General features: G+C 51.6%; 1 protein-coding gene, 9 non-coding genes and 6 pseudogenes across 11 annotated transcripts in view; all 16 read right to left on the bottom strand.

Annotated features, from left to right (window-relative positions):
* LOC148668159 (uncharacterized) overlaps positions 1-17,315 on the bottom strand; it is a 204,585-nt gene that overhangs the window by 78,043 nt on the left and 109,227 nt on the right. The window lies entirely within an intron of this gene.
* LOC148668220 (5S ribosomal RNA) lies at positions 7,818-7,936 on the bottom strand. The gene has a single exon (XR_015938104.1). It is a non-coding gene; the product is annotated as a 5S ribosomal RNA (ribosomal RNA).
* Positions 8,474-8,592, bottom strand: LOC148668219 (5S ribosomal RNA; annotated as a pseudogene).
* On the bottom strand, positions 9,130-9,248 carry LOC148668218 (5S ribosomal RNA). The gene has a single exon (XR_015937525.1). It is a non-coding gene; the product is annotated as a 5S ribosomal RNA (ribosomal RNA).
* On the bottom strand, positions 9,786-9,904 carry LOC148668217 (5S ribosomal RNA). The gene has a single exon (XR_015937524.1). It is a non-coding gene; the product is annotated as a 5S ribosomal RNA (ribosomal RNA).
* On the bottom strand, positions 10,442-10,560 carry LOC148668216 (5S ribosomal RNA). The gene has a single exon (XR_015937523.1). It is a non-coding gene; the product is annotated as a 5S ribosomal RNA (ribosomal RNA).
* On the bottom strand, positions 11,098-11,216 carry LOC148668215 (5S ribosomal RNA). Its single transcript, XR_015939103.1, has one exon. It is a non-coding gene; the product is annotated as a 5S ribosomal RNA (ribosomal RNA).
* On the bottom strand, positions 11,754-11,872 carry LOC148668214 (5S ribosomal RNA; annotated as a pseudogene).
* LOC148668213 (5S ribosomal RNA) lies at positions 12,409-12,527 on the bottom strand (annotated as a pseudogene).
* On the bottom strand, positions 13,065-13,183 carry LOC148668212 (5S ribosomal RNA). The gene has a single exon (XR_015937521.1). It is a non-coding gene; the product is annotated as a 5S ribosomal RNA (ribosomal RNA).
* Positions 13,720-13,838, bottom strand: LOC148668211 (5S ribosomal RNA; annotated as a pseudogene).
* On the bottom strand, positions 14,376-14,494 carry LOC148668210 (5S ribosomal RNA). The gene has a single exon (XR_015938236.1). It is a non-coding gene; the product is annotated as a 5S ribosomal RNA (ribosomal RNA).
* Positions 15,032-15,150, bottom strand: LOC148668209 (5S ribosomal RNA; annotated as a pseudogene).
* On the bottom strand, positions 15,687-15,805 carry LOC148668208 (5S ribosomal RNA; annotated as a pseudogene).
* LOC148668207 (5S ribosomal RNA) lies at positions 16,343-16,461 on the bottom strand. The gene has a single exon (XR_015938235.1). It is a non-coding gene; the product is annotated as a 5S ribosomal RNA (ribosomal RNA).
* Positions 16,990-17,108, bottom strand: LOC148668206 (5S ribosomal RNA). The gene has a single exon (XR_015937520.1). It is a non-coding gene; the product is annotated as a 5S ribosomal RNA (ribosomal RNA).

The following is a 17,315-nucleotide window of genomic DNA, read 5'->3' as shown; positions in this document are numbered from 1 at the left end:
TCTCCCCCCTCCACACTGCTGGTCCAGTGGAGGTGCTGTTTGATCCTGCACGATCTGTCCAGAATCGTATAGTCTTACTGAGCAGCGCAGGGCTCCCTGGCCCCAGGTACGAACAGTGAGTGTCAGTGCAGAACAGCTCTCTGACACTCCGCTCCCTCACTCCAGCTGATCAGGGCAACTACACAGTGAGGGACCTTAAGGGAAGCAGTATCAGCACTGTGATCGTCACTGTGGGTGGTAAGCAGGTCTACAGTAGGGTCACTAGAGGGCTCTATATTCTTGACAGAGTGTGTTCTTATATCATCCTCTGTCCTGATTGTCTTTTAGCTCACAGAGACACTGTCACCCTGCAGCCTGAAGCCTCTCTGTCTGTCCCTCTGTTCACTGGAGAGCCAGTGGAGGTGCTGTTCGATCCTGCAGGAGGTGGAAACTGGACCTCAGTGTGTTCTGTCCAGAACAGCACAGCCAGCTGTGTCCCCCAGTACAGTTTTTTTTTTTTTTTTATGATTAGCCATATGTTGATTACAATATTGTACATAATGTATAATTTGAACTCTATATTTTTCAGGAGTGAATGATTGTATATTTTCAGAATAAATTTCGAAACCAAATTATTGTCCCTCGATCTCTGTCTCTCTCTCACCCTGCTGTCTGTCTGTCCCTGCCTCTCTGTCTCTCTCTTTCAGCCCCGTCTGTCAGTCTGTCTGTCCCTCGATCTCTGTCTCTCTCTCTCTCGGTTTGTTTGTCCCTCAATCTCAATCTTTCTCTTTGCCCGCTGTCTTTCTGTGCCTTCATCTTTGTCTCTCTCTCTCCTTCCTTTCTGTCTGTCACTCTGTCTGTCCTGCGTTGTCCCAGCTGGGCCTGTCTCCCCGGCTCTCTGCCTTCAGCTCTGTTCGCCGATGTCCCACCAGCCCGTCTCTCTCTCAACCTGTCTCTTGACTTGCAGGAGGAAGAGGAGGTGGAGACAGCTCCTCCGGCAGGAGAGAGGAAGGAGGTCAGTGCTGGTCCCACCCTGCCTCCTGTCCTGTCTGTGGTGGAGTTTCGCCGTCTTGTCTGTCCCTGGGTCTCAGTGTCTCTCTCTCTTTCAGCCCTGTCTGTCAGTGTCTCTCTCTTCCTCCTCTCTGTCCTCAGTGTGTCTCTCTCCTCCTCCTCTCTGTCCTGTGGTGTCCAGTCAGTGTGTCTCTCTCCTCCTCCTCTCTGTCCTGTGGTGTCCAGTCAGTATGTCTCTCTCCTCCTCCTCTCTGTCCTGTGGTGTCCAGGCAGTGTGTCTCTCTCCTCCTCCTCTCTGTCCTGTGGTGTCCAGGCAGTGTGTCTCTCTACTCCTCCTCCTCTCTGTCCTGTGGTGTCCAGTGGGTCAGTATTAGTGGGCTACACCCAGGCTCACTCACCGCGAGTGTGATCTCAGCAGAGTCTCTGTGCTCTTGGGACACTTGACTCACCTGTCTCCCTCTTCCTCTCCCTGTGCTGTCCCTCTCCTGCCCCCTCTCTCCCTCCTCGGACTCCAGCTGGAGGAGGTCCAATCACCACCTCCTGTGAGACAGAAGAAAAAGAAGGTGGGTAATGCTCTGATCCTCTCTTTACTCTTGTCCAGTGTCCAGTCAGTGTCCATTCAGTGTGTCTGTATGAACCCCTCTCTCTCTCAGTGCAGTGTTCATGTACTGGAGTGTCCAGTCAGTGTATCTGTATGAACCCCACTCTCTCAGTGCAGTGTTCATGTACTGGAGTGTCCAGTCAGTGTGTCTGTATGAACCCCTCTCTCTCAGTGCAGTGTTCATGTACTGGAGTGTCCAGTCAGTGTGTCTGTGTGAACCCCTCTCTCTCTCTCTCAGTGCAGTGTTCATGTACTGGAGTGTCCAGTCAGTGTGTCTGTATGAACCCCTCTCTCTCTCAGTGCAGTGTTCATGTACTGGAGTGTCCAGTTGTGTGTCTGTATGAACCCCTCTCTCTCTCTCAGTGCAGTGTTCATGTCCTGGAGTGTCCAGTCCGACTCTTAACGTGACTCTCCTGTCTCTGCTTCAGAAGCGCTGGTGCGTCTTTTTAAACTCCCTGAGCTGCGTGTCGGTGGAGACAGATGATCAGGACGAGACGATGGAGGCGGTAGAGACTGTAGGTCAGGAGAGGAAGAGCGAGGGAGAGGAGGAGCAGGCTGCCGGGAAGGACAAGAAGAAGAAGAGGAGGTGCAGGTGAGCAGACAGGGGGGCGCCACCCGGTCGTGTCTGTGATTCAAGGAAGAGTCTCCTCTTGCTGTTTGATGTCATGGTGACGTCTGTGTCTGTGTCCCTGAAATAACGATATTCTTTCCAGGTTCCTTTCCTGGTTCTGTGCCTGCTAAGATCTGGACTGGACTGGACTGGACCAGAGCTGAGGGACACCAGATGATTGGACTGGAGCCTAGGGACACCAGGCTGCACTGGACCGGAGCTGAGAGACACCAGACTGTGCTGGACCGAAGCTGAGAGACCCCAGACTGCACTGGACCTGAGCTGAGGGACACCAGACTGGACTGGACTGGAGCTGAGGGACACCAGTCTGGACTGAAGCTGAGGGACCCCAGTCTGTGCTGGACCGAAGCTGAGGGACCCCAGACTGTGCTGGACCGAAGCTGAGGGACCCCAGTCTGGACTGCACTGGAGCTGAGGGACACCAGACTGGACTGGAGCTGAGGGGCCCCAGACTGGACTGGACTGAAGCTGAGGGACCCCAGACCCCAGTCTGGACTGAAGCTGAGGGACCCCAGTCTGGACTTGACTGAAGCTGAGGGACCCCAGACCCCAGTCTGGACTGAAGCTGAGGGACCCCAGACTGGACTGTGGAAAACGTTCACATTATCTCCACCTGAGTCCTCAGATCGTCTGCATGACCTTGTATTATTAAGTATTATTTTAAGGTCCTGTGATGATCGTAAGATGGGGGGGGGGGGGGGGGTGTCCCTTGACATTAATCTGTATTGTAATTTTTGTTCTTTTGTTAAGCATCATTGAAATGTTTTTTAAAAAAAGCTTTTGTTTTTTTCCCTCCCCCCCCCGAAACGAACGAACAGAGTCTGTCTTTCTCTTTCATCCCGGAGAGTTTGTGGTTGATGGATTGAGGCCGAGAGCCCTCGTTGTCGGCGTGCCACCAGTTAGCGGGGCTAAAGCAGGGGGGGCATCGTGTCCAATACTCCTTGAAACGAGACAGATTTCAAGCCACCTCCGTCTGAAGAGAAGGAAGTTGACCACGAACTCCAGGGTGTCCTAGGAAGCTCTTTAGCCATCGTTTGCCCAGCAGCCATCTCACCCTGCAGCTCCCAGCTAGCAGCCCCCTCCCCACTGGAGCCCAGCAGGTAGAAGCCTGGTCAGTACCTGGAGGGGAGACTCCTGGGAAAAACTGAGGTTGCTGCTGGGAGAGGTGTTAGTAGGGCCAGCAGGGGGCGCTCACCCTGCAGTCTGTGTGGGTCCTGATGCCCCAGTATAGTGACGGGGACACTGGACTGTAAACAAGCGCTGTCCTTCGGATGAGACGTCAAACCGAGGTCCTGACTCTCTGTGCTCATTAACAATCCCGGGGTGTTTCTGGAGAGGAGTAGGGGTGTTACCCCAGTGTCCTGGCCTGATTCCCCCCCTGGTCTTGACCCATCATGGCCTCCTTATCACCCCCCCTCTCTGAACTGGCTCCATCCCTCTGCTCTCCTCCCCACTGAGAGCTGCTGTGTGCTGAGCGGACTGGAGCATCATCCACGTGGGGGCTGCACACTGGGGGGGCTGGAGGGGATCCCCCTGACCTGGGAAGAGCTCTGAGTGGAGAGTCCAGACGGATTAATTATTATTATTATTATTCGTGCTGCACTGGGCTTCAGTCCTGGTAGTGAGAGGGGGATCTGTGATCAGTACAGATACTTATGACTGTATAATAATACACGATAGAAATGGAAAACAGGGTAGCGCTGTAGTCTCTTCGAAACGTTTTGAACTGCCAGAAGAAGTTTTCACAACCCGGACTCGTGAAGGTACAGGTCTTCTCCCTTCGTCCGGAGTAAGGTGAGAGGTTATCCCCTCGGGGCGCAGTATCCCCGATGCACCCCCCCACCACCACCCAAAATGACACACACTTCTGTGACGATTGGGAGACCCCGGTTCGATCAGCCCCTGCGGTGTAGGAAACGACCCGCTGGAGAGAACACGCAGACTCCACACAGAAGGGTCACCTCGGCATTTATTCCAACAGCAAAACACCAGAGAGAAACGGGTCTCCGAAAGATGAGCGCACACCGGGAAAAACACTACGGGGTCATTACAAATGGGAATAGGAGTTCTTTTTTTCTTTTCCGGACGTCAGTTGTATCGTGTCCTGGTGATTTCTCCTGTTTCGAACGGAGTTCAATGTCACGTTTCTACTTTATTAGAGAGAGGCACTGAACTTTGGGGAACGTGACATCCACCCAGTATTACTAGTAGGTTGATAAATATAAATGTTCTTTTTCCCCCCGTATGATACCTCGCGAAATATAACGATGGCCAACTCCTTAAGTCGAAATTTAAACCCTTCTCACGCTACAAGACAGTCCGTCAACATCGCCACGGCCCGAAGCGCGACCTTCGGTATGACGTTGGCGGAAGGGGGTAGGGTAAGTACGTCACAGCCGGGGGAAGCCCCTATCACGTGAGAGGGGTGCTGCGGGCGACGAGCCCCCGGGGGCGAAGATAAGTTGATTTGCGTGGGGTGTGGAAACACTACACGACCGGGCAAGCGAGCCGTTTTTTTTTTTGTTTTGTTTTTTCAGAACATCAGAACAACCGCAGAGATGACCATCGATCCACTCCGGACGTTTCCTTTTTTGTCCTTTTTGGCCTCCAAAATAAAAAAAAAAACTGGGATCCATCGTGGCGTTGCCAAATTAAAACGTCAACCACTTTTCGGGCTTTCGTGCTGTCCATGATGAAACCGTCATGGTTGTGTAAGGATACGTTACGTCACAGACCGGCGGCGCTCGGACGTGAGGAGTGTCGTTACGTTTTTGAAACGGGCACGTCAGACAAGATCTCTGACAAGATCTCTGAAAAACCCAAACCTGTAAGATTCAATTTCAATTCAGTTTTTTTTATATAGCTCCTTTCACAACAAGAATGCCCCAAGGCCCCGAACAAAGGAGTTGTTCCACACCCCCGCCACCCTCTGTGTACAGTAGAGCCCCCTGTACTGACTGGAGGAGCTCACCCAGCTGTGTCTGGAGAGAAGCCGGGGTATCGGCTTCAACCACAGGGCTGGGCGGCTTGTTCCCCACCCCCATCCCCTTCTGTGTACAGAAGAGCCTCCTGTCCTGACTCCAGTAGGAAATGTCACCTGGAGGCAACACACCGGCTTCTTTTAACAGATCACCTCGGGAATCGGGAACAACGGAGCTGTGTGCGGCCGTCTGTACGGAGGGGTTCAGCGCGGGGGGGCTCCAGGCTCGGGTCTGGACCCGGGGGCTGTCTGTGTGGAGTCTGCATGTTCTCCCTGTGTTCTTCGGGTCCAAAGACAGGCTTTTGGGCTAATTGGCTTCTGGGAAAACTGGCCCTGGTGTGTGTGTGTCCTATGATGGAGTGCTGTCCTGTCCAGGGTGTGTGAGTGAATGTGTGTTTGTCATGTGATGGACTGGTTCCTGTCCAGGGTGTGTGAGTGTGTGTGTCTGAGTGTCCTGTGAGGGACTGGTGTCCTATCCAGGTTGTGTGTGTGTGTCCTGTGAGGGACTGGTGTCCTGTTCAGGGTGTGTGAGTGTGTGTGTGTATCCTGTGAGTGACTGGTGTCCTGTCCAGGGTGTGTGAGTGTGTGTGTCCTGTGATGGACTGGTGTCCTATCTAGGGTGTGTGTATGTCCTGTGATGGACTGGTGTCCTGTCCAGGGTGTGTGAGTGAGTGTGTGTGTGTCCTGTGATGGACTGGTGTCCTGTCCAGGGTGTGTGAGTGTGTGTGTCTGTGTGTCCTGTGATGGACAGATGGTACCAAGCCTGGACACCCATGAGACACTGGCTTCCTCAGAAGACTCTCACGGAGGGCACACTGTCCCTAACCCGGGTCCAGAAGAAACTACAGTGATCTATAATTCCTGCGCCTCGGAAGGGTTTATGACGTCTATGTCCGGCGCCCACGCCCGTGGACTGGCGGTTTGGCGTCGCGCTCCGCAGCTCGAGCTTCGGTGCGAGGCAGGGCGGGAGGGAGCCGATGTGGCCTCGGCGCCATCTTTGCTGGTGAGTCAATTGTGACCGTTGCGGTACAACAAACCATCAATCAAGCTTTTCCCACCCCGTCCAGTATTTCTGTCGCGGCCCACGTCCCTTACAATCGACAAACTATAAAAAAAAACAGTAGCCCTTCGCAACATTACACGCCATTTTTTTTTATTTTAAACGTCCGCTAGATACGCAGGTGGCTCGATACCTGTCTTATCCTCGCCGGCGTCTTTATACCGGCAAGTGAATTTTATTTGGGGTCCCTCAGAATTGTGACAGAAATGTCAGTGAACCACAATAAAAAACGAAACTTTTTTTTAAAGGCGGTGAATGGATTTTTTGAGTAACCGTGTAGCGACTAACGTAAGGAAAAAAAAGTTGTCTTTCCCTACGAAGACGTTTTGGTACAGGACTTTCTTTAAATATCAGTTGTCCATAGCGTTTTACAAAAAGTTGATGATGATCTTGGAGATAATTGCAAAGGAAAATTGAGATAACTACTAAAACATTACGTGTGAAACGACAGGACAGAACTTTGAACCCACAAAGAAACAAAGGTATGAAATATTGCCTCGTCATGGGGGGTTGATAATTGTAGTAAGTGTTCCTAATTTTCGTAAAGAAATGTATATTATGGGAGTCACACGTGAGATTTAGTGTATATACGTTTCATATTGTGCATATATACGGGGTTAAAAAGTGGAATGAGTATGATTATAAACTCGTGTGTCCTATAATCAGATAATTTTTGAACAAGCTTTGATTAGACAGGTGAAAAACAACATCAGATCCTTTATTTTAATATATTCTCACGTCTGAATATCAGCTTCTCCCCTCTGGCCAACATTTCAGGGCTCCCAGGTGTAGATCCCAAATTGAAACAAATATTAATTTGTTACCCAGTTAAACAGTTAATAGAAGTGAGTGACCAGGGTAAATAAAGGTGGGTCAGTGTAAACTGTTTATTCTGGACCAGACTTCGTCATGTGTGATATGTCATGACTTCTTATATTAAGTTTTATCTTTATATTTAGTTCTACATGTGTAATAGATGCGATGTGTGTCCATAAAAAGGTTTCTCCAGGGGAAAATCAAGTTCGTTTTAAAACCGTGTTTCCTTTTTAGGGTACGTTTGCATTCCAAGTGTGGGGTTTTTGCCTTTTTGTATTTTTGCTGAGACAAGTTGCCTTTCTTATACGCGGAGGGATCTGCTCGTGAGATGTCCGCTTGGTCCATTTCTGAGCTCAGTATAAGGTGTAGAAAGCATGACTGTCATCATAACCCGCATCTCACCCAGGTGTGGAATAATGTTGTGACTATTGCTTCAGCAATAACATGCTGATTGCATGTTTCTAGATGGGAATAACAGAGATCTCAACTACTGAGGGGCCTTATTAATAAAGTCTCCACAGCCGAAGCGCTGTGTCTCTTTTCAGCTGGCGATAAACCTTTCCTCGATCCTTTGCGGACTTGTTAAACTGTTCATGATCAGAATAAAAAACGCTCACGCTAATACACAAGCACCCGTGTCTCGCCAAAGCTGACAAATAAACAGACGGACAAGCCGCACTGCACGTGTGAACAGGGGAATGAGCGAGCGAGCGGGGATAGGGCGCCTCCTGCGCTTAAAAGCTTACAGCACCTGGTATTCCCAGGCGGTCTCCCATCCAAGTACTAACCAGGCCCATCCCTGTTTAGCTTCCGAGATCAAACGAGATCAGGCGTGCTCAAGGGGGTGTGGCCGTAAGCGCGAGCAAGGCTCGCTGGCACCCTTCTTATTGAGAGGACAGCTCCGTCACCTCTTTTACGACGCTGCTTTTTTTCCCTTGCGTTTTTCTCTTCTTCCCACGTTCTCTCTCTTCACTGCCTTCGTCCCCGCTCTATTTCACTTCAGCCTTTCACTCTTGCTTCCTTCCAATGAGGACGGAGCTGCGGGAGAAAGGGCGCTATAGAGGATCGCTGTGGAGAGCTGCTGCTGTGCTTTGACATCTGAGCTCTGTGGAAAACGATCTCAATACAATTCTGAAAAACGCGACTCTCCGAACGCCAGCCGAACAAGTCTCCACAGCCGAAGCGCTGTGTCTCTTTTCAGCTGGCGATAAACCTTTCCTCGATCCTTTGCGGACTTGTTAAACTGTTTATGATCAGAATAAAAAACGCTCACGCTAATACACTAGCACCCGTGTCTCGCCAAAGCTGACAAATAAACAGATGGACAAGCCGCACTGCACGTGTGAACAGGGGAATGAGCGAGCGAGCGGGGATAGGGCGCCTCCTGCGCTTAAAAGCTTACAGCACCTGGTATTCCTAGGCGGTTTCCCTTCCAAGTATTAACCAGGCCCATCCCTGTTTAGCTTCCGAGATCAGATGAGATCAGGCGTGCTCAAGGGGGTGTGGCCGTAAGCGAGAGCAAGGCTCGCTGGCACCCTTCTTATTGAGAGGACAGCTCCGTCACCTCTTTTACGACGCTGCTTTTTTTCCCTTGCGTTTTTCTCTTCTTCCCACGTTCTCTCTCTTCACTGCCTTCGTCCCCGCTCTATTTCACTTCAGCCTTTCACTTTTGCTTCCTTCCAATGAGGACGGAGCTGCGGGAGAAAGGGCGCTATAGAGGATCGCTGTGGAGAGCTGCTGCTGTGCTTTGACATCTGAGCTCTGTGGAAAACGATCTCAATACAATTCTGAAAAACGCGACTCTCCGAACGCCAGCCGAACAAGTCTCCACAGCCGAAGCGCTGTGTCTCTTTTCAGCTGGCGATAAACCTTTCCTCGATCCTTTGCGGACTTGTAAAACTGTTCCTGATCAGAATAAAAAACGCTCACGCTAATACACAAGCACCCGTGTCTCGCCAAAGCTGACAAATAAACAGACGGACAAGCCGCACTGCACGTGTGAACAGGGGAATGAGCGAGCGAGCGGGGATAGGGCGCCTCCTGCGCTTAAAAGCTTACAGCACCTGGTATTCCCAGGCGGTCTCCCATCCAAGTACTAACCAGGCCCATCCCTGTTTAGCTTCCGAGATCAGACGAGATCAGGCGTGCTCAAGGGGGTGTGGCCGTAAGCGAGACCAAAGCTCGCTGGCACCCTTCTTATTGAGAGGACATCTCCGTCACCTCTTTTACGACGCTGCTTTTTTTCTTTTGCGTTTTTCTCTTCTTCCCACGTTCTCTCTCTTCACTGCCTTCGTCCCCGCTCTATTTCACTTCAGCCTTTCACTCTTGCTTCCTTCCAATGAGGACGGAGCTGCGGGAGAAAGGGCGCTATAGAGGATCGCTGTGGAGAGCTGCTGCTGTGCTTTGACATCTGAGCTCTGTGGAAAACGATCTCAATACAATTCTGAAAAACGCGACTCTCCGAACGCCAGCCGAACAAGTCTCCACAGCCGAAGCGCTGTGTCTCTTTTCAGCTGGCGATAAACCTTTCCTCGATCCTTTGCGGACTTGTAAAACTGTTCCTGATCAGAATAAAAAACGCTCACGCTAATACACAAGCACCCGTGTCTCGCCAAAGCTGACAAATAAACAGACGGACAAGCCGCACTGCACGTGTGAACAGGGGAATGAGCGAGCGAGCGGGGATAGGGCGCCTCCTGCGCTTAAAAGCTTACAGCACCTGGTATTCCCAGGCGGTCTCCCATCCAAGTACTAACCAGGCCCATCCCTGTTTAGCTTCCGAGATCAGACGAGATCAGGCGTGCTCAAGGGGGTGTGGCCGTAAGCGAGACCAAAGCTCGCTGGCACCCTTCTTATTGAGAGGACAGCTCCGTCACCTCTTTTACGACGCTGCTTTTTTTCCCTTGCGTTTTTCTCTTCTTCCCACGTTCTCTCTCTTCACTGCCTTCGTCCCCGCTCTATTTCACTTCAGCCTTTCACTCTTGCTTCCTTCCAATGAGGACGGAGCTGCGGGAGAAAGGGCGCTATAGAGGATCGCTGTGGAGAGCTGCTGCTGTGCTTTGACATCTGAGCTCTGTGGAAAACGATCTCAATACAATTCTGAAAAACGCGACTCTCCGAACGCCAGCCGAACAAGTCTCCACAGCCGAAGCGCTGTGTCTCTTTTCAGCTGGCGATAAACCTTTCCTCGATCCTTTGCGGACTTGTAAAACTGTTCCTGATCAGAATAAAAAACGCTCACGCTAATACACAAGCACCCGTGTCTCGCCAAAGCTGACAAATAAACAGACGGACAAGCCGCACTGCACGTGTGAACAGGGGAATGAGCGAGCGAGCGGGGATAGGGCGCCTCCTGCGCTTAAAAGCTTACAGCACCTGGTATTCCCAGGCGGTCTCCCATCCAAGTACTAACCAGGCCCATCCCTGTTTAGCTTCCGAGATCAGACGAGATCAGGCGTGCTCAAGGGGGTGTGGCCGTAAGCGAGACCAAAGCTCGCTGGCACCCTTCTTATTGAGAGGACATCTCCGTCACCTCTTTTACGACGCTGCTTTTTTTCTTTTGCGTTTTTCTCTTCTTCCCACGTTCTCTCTCTTCACTGCCTTCGTCCCCGCTCTATTTCACTTCAGCCTTTCACTCTTGCTTCCTTCCAATGAGGACGGAGCTGCGGGAGAAAGGGCGCTATAGAGGATCGCTGTGGAGAGCTGCTGCTGTGCTTTGACATCTGAGCTCTGTGGAAAACGATCTCAATACAATTCTGAAAAACGCGACTCTCCGAACGCCAGCCGAACAAGTCTCCACAGCCGAAGCGCTGTGTCTCTTTTCAGCTGGCGATAAACCTTTCCTCGATCCTTTGCGGACTTGTAAAACTGTTCCTGATCAGAATAAAAAACGCTCACGCTAATACACAAGCACCCGTGTCTCGCCAAAGCTGACAAATAAACAGACGGACAAGCCGCACTGCACGTGTGAACAGGGGAATGAGCGAGCGAGCGGGGATAGGGCGCCTCCTGCGCTTAAAAGCTTACAGCACCTGGTATTCCCAGGCGGTCTCCCATCCAAGTACTAACCAGGCCCATCCCTGTTTAGCTTCCGAGATCAGATGAGATCAGGCGTGCTCAAGGGGGTGTGGCCGTAAGCGAGAGCAAGGCTCGCTGGCACCCTTCTTATTGAGAGGACAGCTCCGTCACCTCTTTTACGACGCTGCTTTTTTTCCCTTGCGTTTTTCTCTTCTTCCCACGTTCTCTCTCTTCACTGCCTTCGTCCCCGCTCTATTTCACTTCAGCCTTTCACTCTTGCTTCCTTCCAATGAGGACGGAGCTGCGGGAGAAAGGGCGCTATAGAGGATCGCTGTGGAGAGCTGCTGCTGTGCTTTGACATCTGAGCTCTGTGGAAAACGATCTCAATACAATTCTGAAAAACGCGACTCTCCGAACGCCAGCCGAACAAGTCTCCACAGCCGAAGCGCTGTGTCTCTTTTCAGCTGGCGATAAACCTTTCCTCGATCCTTTGCGGACTTGTAAAACTGTTCCTGATCAGAATAAAAAACGCTCACGCTAATACACAAGCACCCGTGTCTCGCCAAAGCTGACAAATAAACAGACGGACAAGCCGCACTGCACGTGTGAACAGGGGAATGAGCGAGCGAGCGGGGATAGGGCGCCTCCTGCGCTTAAAAGCTTACAGCACCTGGTATTCCCAGGCGGTCTCCCATCCAAGTACTAACCAGGCCCATCCCTGTTTAGATTCTGAGATCAGACGAGATCAGGCGTGCTCAAGGGGGTGTGGCCGTAAGCGAGAGCAAGGCTCGCTGGCACCCTTATTATTGAGAGGACAGCTCCGTCACCTCTTTTACGACGCTGCTTTTTTCCCTTGCGTTTTTCTCTTCTTCCCACGTTCTCTCTCTTCACTGCCTTCGTCCCCGCTCTATTTCACTTCAGCCTTTCACTCTTGCTTCCTTCCAATGAGGACGGAGCTGCGGGAGAAAGGGCGCTATAGAGGATCGCTGTGGAGAGCTGCTGCTGTGCTTTGACATCTGAGCTCTGTGGAAAACGATCTCAATACAATTCTGAAAAACGCGACTCTCCGAACGCCAGCCGAACAAGTCTCCACAGCCGAAGCGCTGTGTCTCTTTTCAGCTGGCGATAAACCTTTCCTCGATCCTTTGCGGACTTGTAAAACTGTTCCTGATCAGAATAAAAAACGCTCACGCTAATACACAAGCACCCGTGTCTCGCCAAAGCTGACAAATAAACAGACGGACAAGCCGCACTGCACGTGTGAACAGGGGAATGAGCGAGCGAGCGGGGATAGGGCGCGTCCTGCGCTTAAAAGCTTACAGCACCTGGTATTCCCAGGCGATCTCCCATCCAAGTACTAACCAGGCCCATCCCTGTTTAGCTTCCGAGATCAGACGAGATCAGGCGTGCTCAAGGGGGTGTGGCCGTAAGCGAGAGCAAGGTTCGCTGGCACCCTTCTTATTGAGAGGACAGCTCCGTCACTTCTTTTTCGACGCTGCTTTTTTTCCCTTGCGTTTTTCTCTTCTTCCCACGTTCTCTCTCTTCACTGCCTTCGTCCCTGCTCTATTTCACTTCAGCCTTTCACTCTTGCTTCCTTCCAATGAGGACGGAACTGCGGGAGAAAGGGCGCTATAGAGGATCGCTGTGGAGAGCTGCTGCTGTGCTTTGACATCTGAGCTCTGTGGAAAACGATCTCAATACAATTCTGAAAAACGCGACTCTCCGAACGCCAGCCGAACAAGTCTCCACAGCCGAAGCGCTGTGTCTCTTTTCAGCTGGCGATAAACCTTTCCTCGATCCTTTGCGGACTTGTAAAACTGTTCCTGATCAGAATAAAAAACGCTCATGCTAATACACAAGCACCCGTGTCTCGCCAAAGCTGACAAATAAACAGACGGACAAGCCGCACTGCACGTGTGAACAGGGGAATGAGCGAGCGAGCGGGGATAGGGCGCCTCCTGCGCTTAAAAGCTTACAGCACCTGGTATTCCCAGGCGGTCTCCCATCCAAGTACTAACCAGGCCCATCCCTGTTTAGCTTCCGAGATCAGACGAGATCAGGCGTGCTCAAGGGGGTGTGGCCGTAAGCGAGAGCAAGGCTCGCTGGCACCCTTCTTATTGAGAGGACAGCTCCGTCACCTCTTTTACGACGCTGCTTTTTTCCCTTGCGTTTTTCTCTTCTTTCCACGTTCTCTCTCTTCACTGCCTTCGTCCCCGCTCTATTTCACTTCAGCCTTTCACTCTTGCTTCCTTCCAATGAGGACGGAGCTGCGGGAGAAAGGGCGCTATAGAGGATCGCTGTGGAGAGCTGCTGCTGTGCTTTGACATCTGAGCTCTGTGGAAAACGATCTCAATACAATTCTGAAAAACGCGACTCTCCGAACGCCAGCCGAACAAGTCTCCACAGCCGAAGCGCTGTGTCTCTTTTCAGCTGGCGATAAACCTTTCCTCGATCCTTTGCGGACTTGTAAAACTGTTCCTGATCAGAATAAAAAACGCTCACGCTAATACACAAGCACCCGTGTCTCGCCAAAGCTGAGAAATAAACAGACGGACAAGCCGCACTGCACGTGTGAACAGGGGAATGAGCGAGCGAGCGGGGATAGGGCGCCTCCTGCGCTTAAAAGCTTACAGCACCTGGTATTCCCAGGCGGTCTCCCATCCAAGTACTAACCAGGCCAATCCCTGTTTAGCTTCCGAGATCAGACGAGATCAGGCGTGCTCAAGGGGGTGTGGCCGTAAGCAAGAGCAAGGCTCGCTGGCACTCTTCTTATTGAGAGGACAGCTCTGTCACCTCTTTTACGACGCTGCTTTTTTTCCCTTGCGTTTTTCTCTTCTTCCCACGTTCTCTCTCTTCACTGCCTTCGTCCCCGCTCTATTTCACTTCAGCCTTTCACTTTTGCTTCCTTCCAATGAGGACGGAGCTGCGGGAGAAAGGGCGCTATAGAGGATCGCTGTGGAGAGCTGCTGCTGTGCTTTGACATCTGAGCTCTGTGGAAAACGATCTCAATACAATTCTGAAAAACGCGACTCTCCGAACGCCAGCCGAACAAGTCTCCACAGCCAAAGCGCTGTGTCTCTATTCAGCTGGCGATAAACCTTCCCTCGATTCTTTGCGGACTTGTTAAACTGTTCCTGATCAGAATAAAAAACGCTCACGCTAATACACAAGCACCCGTGTCTCGCCAAAGCTGACAAATAAACAGACGGACAAGCCGCACTGCACGTGTGAACAGGGGAATGAGCGAGAGAGCGGGGATAGGGCGCCTCCTGCGCTTAAAAGCTTACAGCACCTGGTATTCCCAGGCGGTCTCCCATCCAAGTACTAACCAGGCCCATCCCTGTTTAGCTTCCGAGATCAGACGAGATCAGGCGTGCTCAAGGGGGTGTGGCCATAAGCGAGAACAAGGCTCGCTGGCACCCTTCTTATTGAGAGGACAGCTCCGTCACCTCTTTTACGACGCTGCTTTTTTTCCCTTGCGTTTTTCTCTTCTTCCCACGTTCTCTCTCTTCACTGCCTTCGTCCCCGCTCTATATCACTTCAGCCTTTCACTCTTGCTTCCTTCCAATGAGGACGGAGCTGCGGGAGATAGGGCGCTATAGAGGATCGCTGTGGAGAGCTGCTGCTGTGCTTTGACATCTGAGCTCTGTGGAAAACGATCTCAATACAATTCTGAAAAACGCAACTCTCCGAACGCCAGCCGAACAAGTCTCCACAGCCGAAGCGCTGTGTCTCTTTTCAGCTGGCGATAAACCTTTCCTCGATCCTTTGCGGACTTGTTAAACTGTTCCTGATCAGAATAAAAAACGCTCACGCTAATACACAAGCACCCGTGTCTCGCCAAAGCTGACAAATAAACAGACGGACAAGCCGCACTGCACGTGTGAACAGGGGAATGAGCCAGCGAGCGGGGATAGGGCGCCTCCTGCGCTTAAAAGCTTACAGCACTTGGTATTCCCAGGCGGTCTCCCATCCAAGTACTAACCAGGCCCATCCCTGTTTAGCTTCCGAGATCAGACGAGATCAGGCGTGCTCAAGGGGGTGTGGCCGCAAGCGAGAGCAAGGCTCGCTGGCACCCTTCTTATTGAGAGGACAGCTCCGTCACCTCTTTTACGACGCTGCTTTTTTCCCTTGCGTTTTTCTCTTCTTTCCACGTTCTCTCTCTTCACTGCCTTCGTCCCCGCTCTATTTCACTTCAGCCTTTCACTCTTGCTTCCTTCCAATGAGGACGGAGCTGCGGGAGAAAGGGCGCTATAGAGGATCGCTGTGGAGAGCTGCTGCTGTGCTTTGACATCTGAGCTCTGTGGAAAACGATCTCAATACAATTCTGAAAAACGCGACTCTCCGAACGCCAGCCGAACAAGTCTCCACAGCCGAAGCGCTGTGTCTCTTTTCAGCTGGCGATAAACCTTTCCTCGATCCTTTGCGGACTTGTAAAACTGTTCCTGATCAGAATAAAAAACGCTCACGCTAATACACAAGCACCCGTGTCTCGCCAAAGCTGAGAAATAAACAGACGGACAAGCCGCACTGCACGTGTGAACAGGGGAATGAGCGAGCGAGCGGGGATAGGGCGCCTCCTGCGCTTAAAAGCTTACAGCACCTGGTAATCCCAGGCGGTCTCCCATCCAAGTACTAACCAGGCCAATCCCTGTTTAGCTTCCGAGTTCAGACGAGACCAGGCGTGCTCAAGGGGGTGTGGCCGTAAGCAAGAGCAAGGCTCGCTGGCACCCTTCTTATTGAGAGGACAGCTCCGTCACCTCTTTTACGACGCTGCTTTTTTTCCCTTGCGTTTTTCTCTTCTTCCCACGTTCTCTCTCTTCACTGCCTTCGTCCCCGCTCTATATCACTTCAGCCTTTCACTCTTGCTTCCTTCCAATGAGGACGGAGCTGCGGGAGATAGGGCGCTATAGAGGATCGCTGTGGAGAGCTGCTGCTGTGCTTTGACATCTGAGCTCTGTGGAAAACGATCTCAATACAATTCTGAAAAACGCGACTCTCCGAACGCCAGCCGAACAAGTCTCCACAGCCGAAGCGCTGTGTCTCTTTTCAGCTGGCGATAAACCTTTCCTCGATCCTTTGCGGACTTGTTAAACTGTTCCTGATCAGAATGAAAAACGCTCACGCTAATACACAAGCACCCGTGTCTCGCCAAAGCTGACAAATAAACAGACGGACAAGCCGCACTGCACGTGTGAACAGGGGAATGAGCGAGCGAGCGGGGATAGGGCGCCTCCTGCACTTAAAAGCTTACAGCACCTGGTATTCCCAGGCGGTCTCCCATCCAAGTACTAACCAGGCCCATCCCTGTTTAGCTTCCGAGATCAGACGAGATCAGGCGTGCTCAAGGGGGTGTGGCCATAAGCGAGAGCAAGGCTCGCTGGCACCCTTCTTATTGAGAGGACAGCTCCGTCACCTCTTTTACGACGCTGCTTTTTTCCCTTGCGTTTTTCTCTTCTTTCCTCTCTTCACTGCCTTCGTCCCCGCTCTATTTCACTTCAGCCTTTCACTCTTGCTTCCTTCCAATGAGGACGGAGCTGCGGGAGAAAGGGCGCTATAGAGGATCGCTGTGGAGAGCTGCTGCTGTGCTTTGACATCTGAGCTCTGTGGAAAACGATCTCAATACAATTCTGAAAAACGCGACTCTCCAAACGCCAGCCGAACAAGTCTCCACAGCCGAAGCGCTGTGTCTCTTTTCAGCTGGTGATAAACCTTTCCTCGATCCTTTGCGGACTTGTAAAACTGTTCCTGATCAGAATAAAAAACGCTCACGCTAATACACAAGCACCCGTGTCTCGCCAAAGCTGACAAATAAACAGACGGACAAGCCGCACTACACGTGTGAACAGGGGAATGAGCGAGCGAGCGGGGATAGGGCGCCTCCTGCGCTTAAAAGCTTACAGCACCTGGTATTCCCAGGCGGTCTCCCATCCAAGTACTAACCAGGCCCATCCCTGTTTAGCTTCCGAGATCAGACGAGATCAGGCGTGCTCAAGGGGGTGTGGCCGTAAGCAAGAGCAAGGCTCGCTGGCACTCTTCTTATTGAGAGGACAGCTCTGTCACCTCTTTTACGACGCTGCTTTTTTTCCCTTGCGTTTTTCTCTTCTTCCCACGTTCTCTCTCTTCACTGCCTTCGTCCCCGCTCTATTTCACTTCAGCCTTTCACTTTTGCTTCCTTCCAATGAGGACGGAGCTGCGGGAGAAAGGGCGCTATAGAGGA

The sequence above is a fragment of the Lepisosteus platostomus genome, chromosome 5 (assembly GCF_059453375.1).
Source record: "Lepisosteus platostomus isolate fLepPlt1 chromosome 5, fLepPlt1.hap1, whole genome shotgun sequence".
Lineage (NCBI taxonomy): Eukaryota > Metazoa > Chordata > Actinopteri > Semionotiformes > Lepisosteidae > Lepisosteus > Lepisosteus platostomus.
The sequence above is the reverse complement of the archived record's forward strand: the minus strand, read 5'-3'. Positions and strand labels throughout refer to the sequence as shown.